This window comes from Rana temporaria, chromosome 3, assembly GCF_905171775.1.
Source record: "Rana temporaria chromosome 3, aRanTem1.1, whole genome shotgun sequence".
Lineage (NCBI taxonomy): Eukaryota > Metazoa > Chordata > Amphibia > Anura > Ranidae > Rana > Rana temporaria.
Genome location: NC_053491.1, coordinates 454,028,508 through 454,040,772, shown reverse-complemented (window position 1 = coordinate 454,040,772; position 12,265 = coordinate 454,028,508).

Here is a 12,265-nt window from a genome sequence, read left to right as displayed (position 1 = left end):
CCCCTGCTATATGAGGCGTATATGCGGCGCACCAATGTTAAGTATGGCCGTCGTTCCCGCAACGAAATTTTAAAATTTTACGTTGTTTGCGTAAGTCGTTCGCGAATAGGGCTGGACGTAATTTACGTTTACGTCGAAAGCAATGACGATTTGCGGCGGAATTTCGAGCATGCGCACTGGGATTTTTTCACGAACGGCGTAAAAAAGGTCAAATACGCGGGGTCACAGTTAATATACATAAAACACGCCCACATCATCCACATTTGAATTAGGCGGGCTTACGCCGACACACATCAATTACGCCGCCGTAACTAAGGGCGCAAGTTGTTTCTAAATACAGAACTTGCGCCTTAAATTACGACGGCGTAACGTATCTGAGATACGTTACGCCGGGCGGATAGATACACCATTGTAACTGAATCCAGCCCTGAGACTCATTAGTTTGGCATGCTTGCTGTTTAACTAAGTTTATTATATTACTGTTGCCTTGGGACATACCCTTGGCTGGATAGCGCTGTATGCTCCTGATACTTTGATTTGTACATCACTGTACCTGCTGTAGTACACCTGTAATGTAATGCTGATTTGTCTAATAAACTTTTCGCTGTTAAAAAATAAAAATAAATAAACAGTTGTGCAAATATCACGTGAAAACAATCATTTTCAACTATCACCTTTTTATTCTATAGGGCCTCCGCTTTCAGAAAATATATTATGTTTTTATTGCCAAGAATGTCGATTTTTTTACATGTATGCGACAAAAAAAAATTCTCTGGAGCTGAACTGGATATATACCTATTTACTATGATCATACACGCCATCTAGTGGCCATATTGGAGTATTTTCCTGATTCACTCAGTGCTCTATGAAGAATAACATTTGACCAGGAGAGAAAATAGCTTAATAGCATGCATTTTGCCAATATTCGCCCAGAACGAATGTGCATGCAGGATGATCAACTCAATTTTTTAAAAATAAATATACTCCTAGGTGTTCATCAAGTCTTTACTTTCCAGACCTTGGTGAATTTATACCAGTCCTTTCACAGAGGTCATACAAAAAAAAAAGGAGAAGCTCAGTTTATTTATACCCTGTTAACCTGAATCACAATGTTTGTTAGCTGGCTTTTATAGGTTTATACATAATTTCGAGGCTCATTAAAGCAGGGATGGGACAGATTGTTTTCAATATTTGGTCACGTAAACAGAGGGAGTGATTTTTACAGCTATGTAAGGGAGAAGGCAAGGGAACCTTTAAGGTAGAGTTGTAAACTGTAATGTAACATGTGCTGATTTCTGGTGTCAAAAGTATTGGGACGCCTGCCTTTACATACACATGAACTTTAATGGCATTCCAGTCTTAGTCCGTAGGGTTCAATATTGCGTTGGCCCACCCTTTGCAGCTATAACAGACTAAGACTGGGATGCCATTAAAGTTCATGTGCGTTTAACCACTTGCCTACTGTGCACATACACCCCCTTCCTGCCCAGACAAGATTTTAGCTTCCAGCACTGCGTCGCTTTAACTGACAATTGCGCGGTCGTGCAACATGGCTCCCAAACAAAATTGACGTCCTTTTTTTCCCACAAATAGAGCTTTCTTTTGGTGGTATTTGATCGCCTGTGCGGTTTTAATTTTTTGGGCTATAAACCAAAAAAGAGCGTAAATTTTGAAAAAAAAACACAATATGTTTTACTTTTTGCTATAATAAATATCCAATTTTTTAAAAATATATATATATTTTTTCTCAGTTTAGGCCGATACGTATTCTTCTACATATTTTTGGTGGAAAAAAAAAATCGCAATAACCGTATAGTGACTGGTTTGCGCAAACGTTATATTGCCTACAAAATAGGGGACATAATGATTTTCTTTTTTTTTTTTTTTACTAGGAATGGCGGCGATCTGCGATTTTTTTCGGGACTGCAACATTATAGCGGACACATCGGACACTTTTGACACATTTTTGGGACCATTGTCATTTATACAGTGAACAGTGCTATAAATATGCATTGATTACTGTATAAATGTGACTGGCAGGGAAGGGGTTAACCACTAGGGGGTGGGGAAGGGGTTAAATGTGTAGCCTAGTGAGTATTCTAACTGTAGGGGGAGGGGGGTGACTGGGGGAGGTGACTGATCTGTGTCCCTATGTCCAAGGGACACAGCATTGGTCTCCTCTCCCTGACAGGACATGGGGCTCTGTGTTTACACACAGAGCTCCACGTCCCTGCTCAGTTACTGGGCAATCGCGGGTGCCCGGCGGCCATTGTGTTCCCAGTGGCGCGACAGGTGTGCGTTTTAAATGACAGGACGTCATATGACGTCCTGTGAGGCCTCGTACTCACGACCAAACATGTCTGCTGAAACTGGTCCGCGGACCAGTTTCAGCGGACATGTTCGTTCGTGTGTAGGCAGTAACGTACAGAATTCCAGCAAACAATCGTCGGCCAGACCGTTTTCCAACGAACAACTGTTTCCTGGTCTTGCTTTAAAACAGTCTGCTGGAATCGTGTCCGTCAGACATGTTCGGTCGTCTGTACACAAAAGCAGCGTACAAAAACCCCGCGCATGCTCAGTCCAAATGAGGAGACGGGAGCGCTCGTTCAGGTAAAACTCGCGTTTCTTTGGGATATGGCACATTCGTCATTAGAAACCTTTTATTCTAGCAAGAGAACAATGTCTTAAAAAGGCGCACTAAACCACATTTTAAAGCCTCGTTTTATTAATTCTTCTCTTGCTAGAATAACCCCGTTCTCTTGCTGATGCAATTTCAATAGAGTTGTCCCATACTGAAATGTCACATTTCTTGCTTGTGATGTAATCCTTTAATAATGTTTTCTATGCCAGACGTGTGTTTTGGTTGGTGGTCCTCCATAATTTAGAGTAGTCATTTTTGTAAAGGAATGTGCATTTTTTTAATTTCTTTTTTTGTTTCTAGTTATGTCACCATTTAAACTTTTTTTTTTTGACATGTTTTTTTAAATTTTTTTTTTTTTTGTTGGTGTTTCATTAGAGAATATTAAACCATGTTGGCACACCAAATGTCCCCCCCCCCCCCCAAGGAGTGTGTCCTTTGTAAATTACCCATTGTATATTTATTAAAGGTTTGCTGCCTAATAATCCCCACAGTATATCAAACAATAGACATGTTTTCAAATGAAAGCAAAAGGCCTTTTATTCAGGCAAATGTCATCACAAAAAATAAAAAGAACAGCAGCACTAGAATAGATAGCAAACTATATGCAAACTTGCATTTCCAACATGGTGAAGGATAAACTTCCAAGCCTCAGGAGCCAAACACAAAAATATGAAGCAGCAGCACACAAACAAAGGAACCCAAACTGTGGTAGTACAAACAAGATGTCCTTTATGTGGAAGGAAATGGAAGGCAGAAAATCAACGTTTCCTCCTCTTTCCAGCCTTCCCTCCAGGCAGCCTTCCAGCGGATCGAACACGGGGTCTTGCAGGTGGGGTTGATGTGGCAGCAGGAGGATGGTGTTCCGCAAGCCGGGCCGGGTCACATAGCCCAGTGTCTGGGGTCAGCAGGCCCCTCTGCATCCACCAAAGGACCTGGTTCATCAGGGCCTTTGCCAGTCTTCTCTGGTCCTCCTCCCCTTCATTTAAATCATGGGCCAATGAGGCACTGAAGGCCTCTGTGGGGTTGAGGGGGGCCCTCATGATGGCGCTTGCCTCCTGGATCATGCGGAGGCTTGCCTCCTCCACAGGCCTCAACTGCCTCCTTCGGCCTGATGGCCTCACCTGGGGGGGAGAAGACTGGCTGGTGGTGGTTCTCCTGGCCGGGTGGACCTGCTGCAGGCCACTGGGCCCAGCCTCCTCCTGGCTGCCACTGACCCCGGCCTCCTCCTGGCTGCCACTGACCCCGGCCTCCTCCTGGCTGCCACTGACCCCGGCCTCCTCCTGGCTGCCACTGACCCCGGCCTCCTCCTGGCTGACAGACACCTGAGGATCTGCCACCTCCTGGCTGATCTCTTCTTCCTGTGTGGAAAAAAAAAGAATTTTTTTACAATTTCGCTAAATAAAACCACACTCATTTTCATGTTTTTCGTTCAGTATTTTCTGTTCATTATTACTTGAATACACTCTACTTCTGACCCCTGCAGTTGTCATCCCTGACACCTATTTGTCTGTACACCTTTTTGTTTGCTTTTTTCCAGCTTGGTTTTTTTTTTACAATATCTAATCATTAATCCACCAAGAATTATTTACGCCATAAATATAGAGGAAACTACTATACCTCCTCATCGAAGGGTGGCAGATCTGCATCTCTGTCAGCCAGGCCCTCTTCCTCCGACTCTGCAGGGCTGTGGTCATCTGGGGAATGTCCGCTGGAAGGTAGCATGGAGGAAAGGTTGGAAGAAAGACTAGACATCGTTTTCCTGCCTTCCATTTCGTCCCGCAAAAAAGCCATCTGTTTATAATACCACAGTTTGGGTTCCTTTGCTTGTCTTGCTGCTGCTCCCGATTTTTTGATTTTATTAGCTTTGTATGCTCTCCTGTATGTGCTTCTGAGGTTGGCAAGTTTATCCTTCACCATGTTGGCAGTGCATCCTGGCACCCAAGTTTGCATATAATTTGCTAGCTCTTCTAGTGCTGCCGCTCGTACCTCTTTATTGCAATATAACGAGTGTTTTGAATTCCACAGGATGGGCGTGTCCTGGTATTTTTGAAGTAAGGCCTCTATAGATTCCTTGCTTTGTAGGAGGTCCATTGCAATTTTTGCAAAATTATATTTCTTTTTGAGTCTAGATTACAAAAACATAAACCACAGAAAAATAAATATTCCAAAGGATCAGCGTTGACCTTGATCTAATATGTGTCTTCAAATTTATTACCTATATCTAATTCCAAACACAGTCTCTCTTGTTTAAACAATGATTGGCAGCTCGGCCGCATTGCTTGTACCAAACATTGATTTGCTAGATGCAGAGCCATTGTTCACATTGCAGTAAATATTTTAAATATATTAAATTAAACAATGCTTACAAATGACAGTTTTCATCTAGGCACTCTTTCATGTGTAAATCTCATACCCCTGACAATGGATGACATAAAAGACACTTCCTAATGACCTCTGTACAACCAACACTTGAACAATACTTTGCCTGATCTGAATACACCATTCAAAAACTTGTCAATGAGGTACAGCATTGTTCACATCTCTATTTTGTGAGGTGTCCAAAAGCATTTGGATACCAAAATAACATTGTGGTACCCCATAGACAGAATAGCTTAAAAAGGGTGCAACCAACAGCCCAAACCCCCATCCCATGTGTCTACATTTTCAAGGCCTCTGCTGATCACATTTTTAATTTCCTTACCTTCCTGTCTCTCGCTCCTCGTTTCTCACGCTCGCCTAATTACCGCGTAAGATGCGTAATCACGGCGTAAACCTTTTAAACACTCCGCGTATTTATGAAACCCCGCCCTCGTCACCTTTGCGAGGCCCCTAATCAATGAGTTTAGGAAATATGGCGTTAACTGTGTATGTTCTGGATGCGCTCGAAGATTCTCCGCGTAACGGACGTAAACACGTTGTTTGCATTCTCTACACTCCGCGTATGTATTAAACGCCGCCCTCTTCTCCGCCCATGGCGTAAGAATTCATCTTTTCCACGCCCATAATCTCTGTGGGAAAGGAAAGATGGCGATGTCACACGAGCGGGCACGATGCTCTCATGCCACAAGTGAAGGGACAGAGGCAGGGACGTCCCGATCAAGGAAAAGAAGATATAAAGCCACTAATATGCGGTTCCAGGAAATGGTGGAGTTAGTTTACATCATGCGAAAAAAGGACTATGATGGTGAATTAGGGCCATACAAGACCCCTAACCGCCGAAAGGCACATATTATGGACAAGGTGGCGAGGAGAATGCAGAGGATGTTTGGGATCACCAGGTCCAAGGAACAGCTGAGGAAACGCTGGTCAGACTTAAAATTGAGGGAGCCACATCAGATGAAGAAAATACTTAAAATTCTGCGTAAAAGTAAGTAAATATATATTGGGGTTGGGGGGGGGGGGGTGGTGATTGTCTGCAATAATGTGTTGCCATGTATATTTCACCATCTGCCTCCTTGGCCTGCTTGTAATTTTAAAGACATGTTGTTATTTATTTTTTAGAACATAAATAACTACATATTTACAAACAGTGTTCTTAGTAAACAACGTAACATCACATAGTTTATCAGAAAGGCTCGGTTATTCCAGGAACAACACACCTGGACATGGCTCACTGGCCAAAAACTTTGTTTGTAAACATTGTGTAAAAGCTAGTTCTAGAAATAATATGGTAATAAAGCAGATGTTTTCACATCTGCAATGCAGAGCACCTGTGTCTCCCCAAATCAAAAATGGGTTTTGGTAGGGTCTCCCAGAAATACAGTTTAGGGGGGACATCCATGTGTGTCACTTTGCTAAAAAGGGGCAGGATCAGAGCTTGCCATATAGAAGTAATTGCAAAATGTAGGTTTGGTGAAAGATAAAAGTAACTAAATGAAAGCATCTTCTAAGCAATGTGTGCGATTTATGCTCTCCAATATCTGTGTGCTGATGAGTCTACATTTTTTTTGGTTTATTTCAGGGGAAAGAAGTCGCCAGCATTTGGAGGAGGCAGAGAGGGCCAGACAAGGCCAAAATCTGCCATCTCAACATGTGGAGGAGGAGGAGGATGTGGAAGGAGAAGAGGATGTGGAAGGAGAGGAGGATGTGGAAGGAGAGGAGGATGTGGAAGGAGAGGAGGAAGGAAGAAAGGAGGAAGGAAGAGAGGAGGAAGAAGTAATTTTGGACTTAGAAGTCATAGCAGATGAAGGGCAAGTGGCGGAAGAACAATTTGGCGAATTGAAAGAAGGTGGATTGATGGATGAAGGAGGAGTCCAAGATGATGGGGAAGTGGTGGAAGAAGGAGGAGTGATTGAAGATGATGGGGAGGTGGTGGAAGAAGGAGGAGTGATAGAAGATGTCGAAGAGGTGGAAAGGAGAAGCCCATCAGGTCAGTGTCACCCTAGCTTGATTCAAAAAAACATATGTAGATAGGCCTCATTGAAAAATAATATTGTAAATGCCATTTTTTTTTTTTGTTTTAGGGGAGGAGGATGGTGTGCCAATATTTTCACGTGCAAGTGCTGCTATAATTATTCAGCAGGTAATGGAGTGCAGCACTGAAATGCACAATATGCGTGAAAGGATGTTTCTCATGGAACAGAATGTAACAAATGTCCTTTTGGAATGCAGCACGGAAATGGACAATATGCGGCAAAGAATGATGGTCATCGAATCTAATTTTAAGAACATTATTGACATGATGGGCCGTGTCAAAGACTGAAACACCCCCCGCCCATCCCCCGCCCCCACAAACATTTTTACAGTTTGAATAATGAATACGCCAAAATTTGAAGATACACACACAGTGTGCCAACATGTGCTATCTGCCATCACAGAATATCTAATGTCTGTGCTTTGTGGGTCCAACCCCCTCCTCCATCCTCAAGTAGTTGAGAGGAAGGGTTTGCTCCCACAAAACACAGACATTGATCACCCATGATGTCAGATAGCACATGTGGCCATTTGTCTGTTGAACCAATGACATTTGGCGAGTTTGCACTGAATGTGTGTATCTTCCAATTTTGGCGTGTTCCAGTGTGAAAGCACACCATGACTGACTGCTGTTGTGAGTTTTTATATTTTTGGAATTGGATTTTGTTACTTTTTGACCATGTTGAACATTTTGGGATACTATAAAGTTTAGACCATAAAGAATAAACAACGCCAAAAATTTTTAAAAATATATATATAGAATTATAAATCTCTCTAATCACTGAATTTAGTGAAGTAGAGATTTGACTCCAAATTCTCACCTAAAAATTTTCTTTTAGAAAAACACACCAAAAACAAAAAAAATGGTTAAAAAATTATTGTTTTTTGTGCCTAAAAAATATGGCCAAAAAAAAATTTAAGGCGGTAAACACCCCACCAAATATAATCTATATATATATATATGTAAACAATAAATCTAACTATATTTGAGTAAAAAAAAAGTGAACTTGTTAATAAATGTATAATCTGCATAATATTTTTGGTTGAATTACCTGAAAAAAAAAAAAAAGTTTAGAAAATTTTTGAAGACTCCTAAGTACAAAAGCAGGGAGTAATGAAAAAAATATAAAATTATTTTTGGGGTCATGAACAAGCAAAAATTAAAAAAACTTGACCTCAACATTTACAAATGGAGTTGCTTCTTATTTCTAGACTCAATACCCTGTTTGTAGATGAGTGAATACTGTGCAAAATGTGGTTAGTTACTAAAAGTGGAGAAATCAATTATGCATTACAATTGAAGAAGTTAGTTAGAGAACCAGGAAGACAGAAAAAGAGAAAAAGCATTAATGACAAACAACTGTATAAAGTCCAATGGTCTAATTATTTATTATTTTTTAGAATATTCCTTTCTTTGGGGGCCGAATTAGAAAGAAATATGATCTGGCATAGCAATGGCCCCCCGACCCATGAAGTACTCAACATATTTGTCGCGTACCTCACGAGCTGATTGGGGGGCCAAGCCAGCGCGACCAGTGTCCAGCCCGGGAAGGGGATCTGAGGGTAGTCTTGCCTCAGAACCGATGTCGGGTAGGTACGTCTGGGAGTGCCTGCGTAAAAAGTTGTGCAAAATGCAGCAGGCAAATACAACGGTGTCCAATTTATATTCCGCCAGATGTATCGATGTCCTGAACAGGCGGAACCGGTTGGTGAGTATCCCAAAGGCATTCTCGACTACCCTCCGAGCCCTGGCCAACCGAAAATTAAACACACTCCTCTCTGAGGTGAGGGTCCTCTGGGGAAAAGGCCGCATGAGGTGAGGACCAAGCCCGAAAGCCTCGTCCGCTAGGAACACAAACGGAAGTCCTTCCACATTATCTTCATCTGGTGGCAATGCCAGACCACCAGCTTGGAGACGATCATAGAAATCAGTCCGTGCGAACACTCCCCCATCAGACATCCGGCCGTTCTTCCCCACGTCCACATATAGAAACTCATACTGTGCCGACACCACCGCCATCAACACAATACTATGATAACCCTTGTAATTATAATAGTAGGACCCCGAGCGGGGTGGGGGCACAATGCGGACGTGTTTCCCATCTATTGCTCCACCGCAGTTTGGAAAATCACACCGCTGGGCAAATTGGGAAGCCACAGACTGCCATTCCTGTGGTGTGGAGGGTAGCTGTGGGGACAAACAAAATTAGAGATTTAGTACTTTGTAACAAATACATCCTACAAGCATCCTTGTGACAGTTCACAGTATTAAAATTGCATTAGAAAAATGTGCATGGAGAATTTGGGAAATGAAATATATAGGGCCACTTCATTAAGAGACTCCACAGCCCTCTGATGGGGACAATAAAAGTTTGAAGGGGGGGACACAAAAACCAAAAAGTCCTGTTTGAAAAAATGGCAAGGTGGGTTTGTCCCTAGGATAGCATGCTGGACAGGTTAATATTGGGTAAGGGACAAATATGCAGGTAGGCCAAGAATAAAACATGTAAAGCTGATATCAACATGCATAGGGAGAAAAGGTAACGTTAGTTAAACACACAGCATATCTGGGAAAATAAAAATAAAGTTAGTTGGCCACATTATTAGAGCCAGGAAACTTACCTTAATATACTCCTCATGCATAACTTTGATGATGGCAGCACACGTGTCCGGTATGATGACCCCAAGCGCCTGCGGAGAGATGCCTGTCGAGAACTTGAGGTCCTGCAGGCTCCTCCCAGTCGCCAGGTACCGCAACGTGGCAATAAGCCTCTGCTCGGCCGTGATGGCTTGGCGCATCACAGTGTCCTGCCTCGTGATATAGGGGGACAGAAGATCCAGCAGACGGTTGAATACGGGGTCCGTCATGCGGAGAAAATTCCTAAAGTCATTAGGATTATTCTCCTGGAGTTCCCTAAGCAGAGGCATATGTGAGAACTGGTCACGCTGGCGCAACCAATTCTTGGTCCAGAAACGCCTCCGCCCCCTGTTTCTGGCCAAAGTACTGGACAAATGAACATATCCAGCAGCCATCCCATAAACAGCACCAACTCGCGAAAATTGACGCTGCTGCTCCATCATGGCTTCAAACCGGCCGGCTGGTCAGTCAAGAACACACTGAAACAGAAAGCACTCGCAAATCCAGCACTACCTGCGACAAACGCGTGACAAACAGATACGAGCGCACAGGATGCAACTGCTAAAGCAGAAACAACCTGCTTGCCTATAGCCGAATGACAACTACGTTACCGCAAGCACACGCACTGAACCCGTGAATACACGCTGTCAAAGCCTGGAGACCGAGAAGCGCGAATCAGCTCTAACCAAACCTTCACTAACACGAGCAAACACGTAACTAGCAAAAGAGGAACAGAGGGCGGCGCCATTAACTTTGGTCTTCCCCTTTATAGTGACGTCGTACGTAGTTTACGTGCACGCGTTCCGGTACGACGGGAATTTGGTCCGCTGGTGTGTACACGCCAGCGGAACAAAACACAAATCAGCCTTGTACGCCGGAAACTGTCGGGCAGACAGTTTCCAGCGCACAGATCCGGTCGTGAGTACAAGGCCTCAGAACAATAGAGCATTCCGCCCGCCGTCATTTGACGGCAGGCGGGTGTTAAGTGGTTAAAGGCAGGTGTCCCAATTCTTTTGACAATATAATTTCTTTACTATCATAGTGAGTTCTATATAGTGGCCATAATGTCCTATTTCCAGATTCACTTTCTATGAATGAATAACATTTCACCTGGAGAGAAAATAGCCTACCGACATTCAATTTTGCCCAAATTTTCACAGAATGAATGTAAATGCAGTTTCATAAAACAAATAGCTCTGCTAATTATCATGTAAATGCCCCCATTATACTGGGCCAGGGTCCTCAAATGATTAAGCCAGAGAGTCAGTGTAACAGCCGAGCAGCTTGTATTTTGAGTTTATGATCAGCAATGACAGCATTAGGACAGGAAGTAAATGGAAATCTCCAAAAGGCACACAGACATCAATAAAATATAATAAAACAATACAATAAAATAAAACATCAATAAAATAAAATTATTTATTAGAAGACTAATGGAAGGTTGTCTGATTTCCCTCTAAAAATGTCCCCCAGCTTCCTATTCTAATAGAATATGGAACAGGAAGTAAGACGAAACTTCCCAATGTGACCTCAGGCAGCAATAAAAGCCTGACAGAGGGACTTGCCTTCCTTCTGTTTACTCCCACCCTCCATTCCTAATCTTTGGTCCCAAAACCTTCCCCCACTCCTGTATTTACCACCCCACTCTCTACCCACTTACAATTTGAATGTCTCCCCTATTAGATTCATTGTACCCGTATTGATGAGTGAATGGCATCATTGGACAATGTTTTGCTACTTATATTGTTTTATTACAAATTTTGTAAAAAAAAAAAAAAAAAATTTTTAAAAAGTTTGTAAAACAAATTGTAAAAAAAAAAAAATATTTGTAAAAAATTTCTGATGCTTTCCAATCCTGTGTATTTTTTCTAAATGTTTGATGGCATTTAGTGTATTTCAGTTAGGGCCAGTTCACACCACATGCAGACCAGTGCGTTTTTTTCTGCATCAAAAACGCATGGAAATTAGGTTATATGGTTTCCAATGGCAAAGTGCGCACCAGTGCAGTCAGTTCCAGGGCTTTCCAGTTCCAGAAAAAAAAGTAGGACATGCTGCATTTTTCCTGCACTGGAATGTACTGGAACGCAGTAAAACGCATAAAAAACGCACTTGAATACGTGTCACGGAGAGGCAGAATGGGGAGATGTAAACAAAGCATTTCCCTGTTCTGCCTAGTGACAGGACAGAGATCTACCGCTCCCTGTAATCGGGAGCAGTGATCAATGTTGTGTCACTTGTAGCCCATCCCCCTCACAGTTAGAATCACTCCCTAGGACATACTTTACCCCATTGATGGCCCCCTAGTGGTTGACCCCTTCCCTGCCAGTGTCATTCACACAGTAATCAGTGCATTTTTATAGCGACAAAATGCGACAATGGTCCTAAAATAGCGTCAAAAGTGTCCGATGTGTCCGCCATAATGTCGCAGTCACGATAAAAATCGCTGATCGCCGCCATTACTAATAAAAAAAATAATAATAATAATGTCATAAAACTATCCCCTATTTTGTAGATGCTATAACTTTTGCGTAAACCAATCAATAAACGCTTATTGAGATTTTTTTTATCAAAAA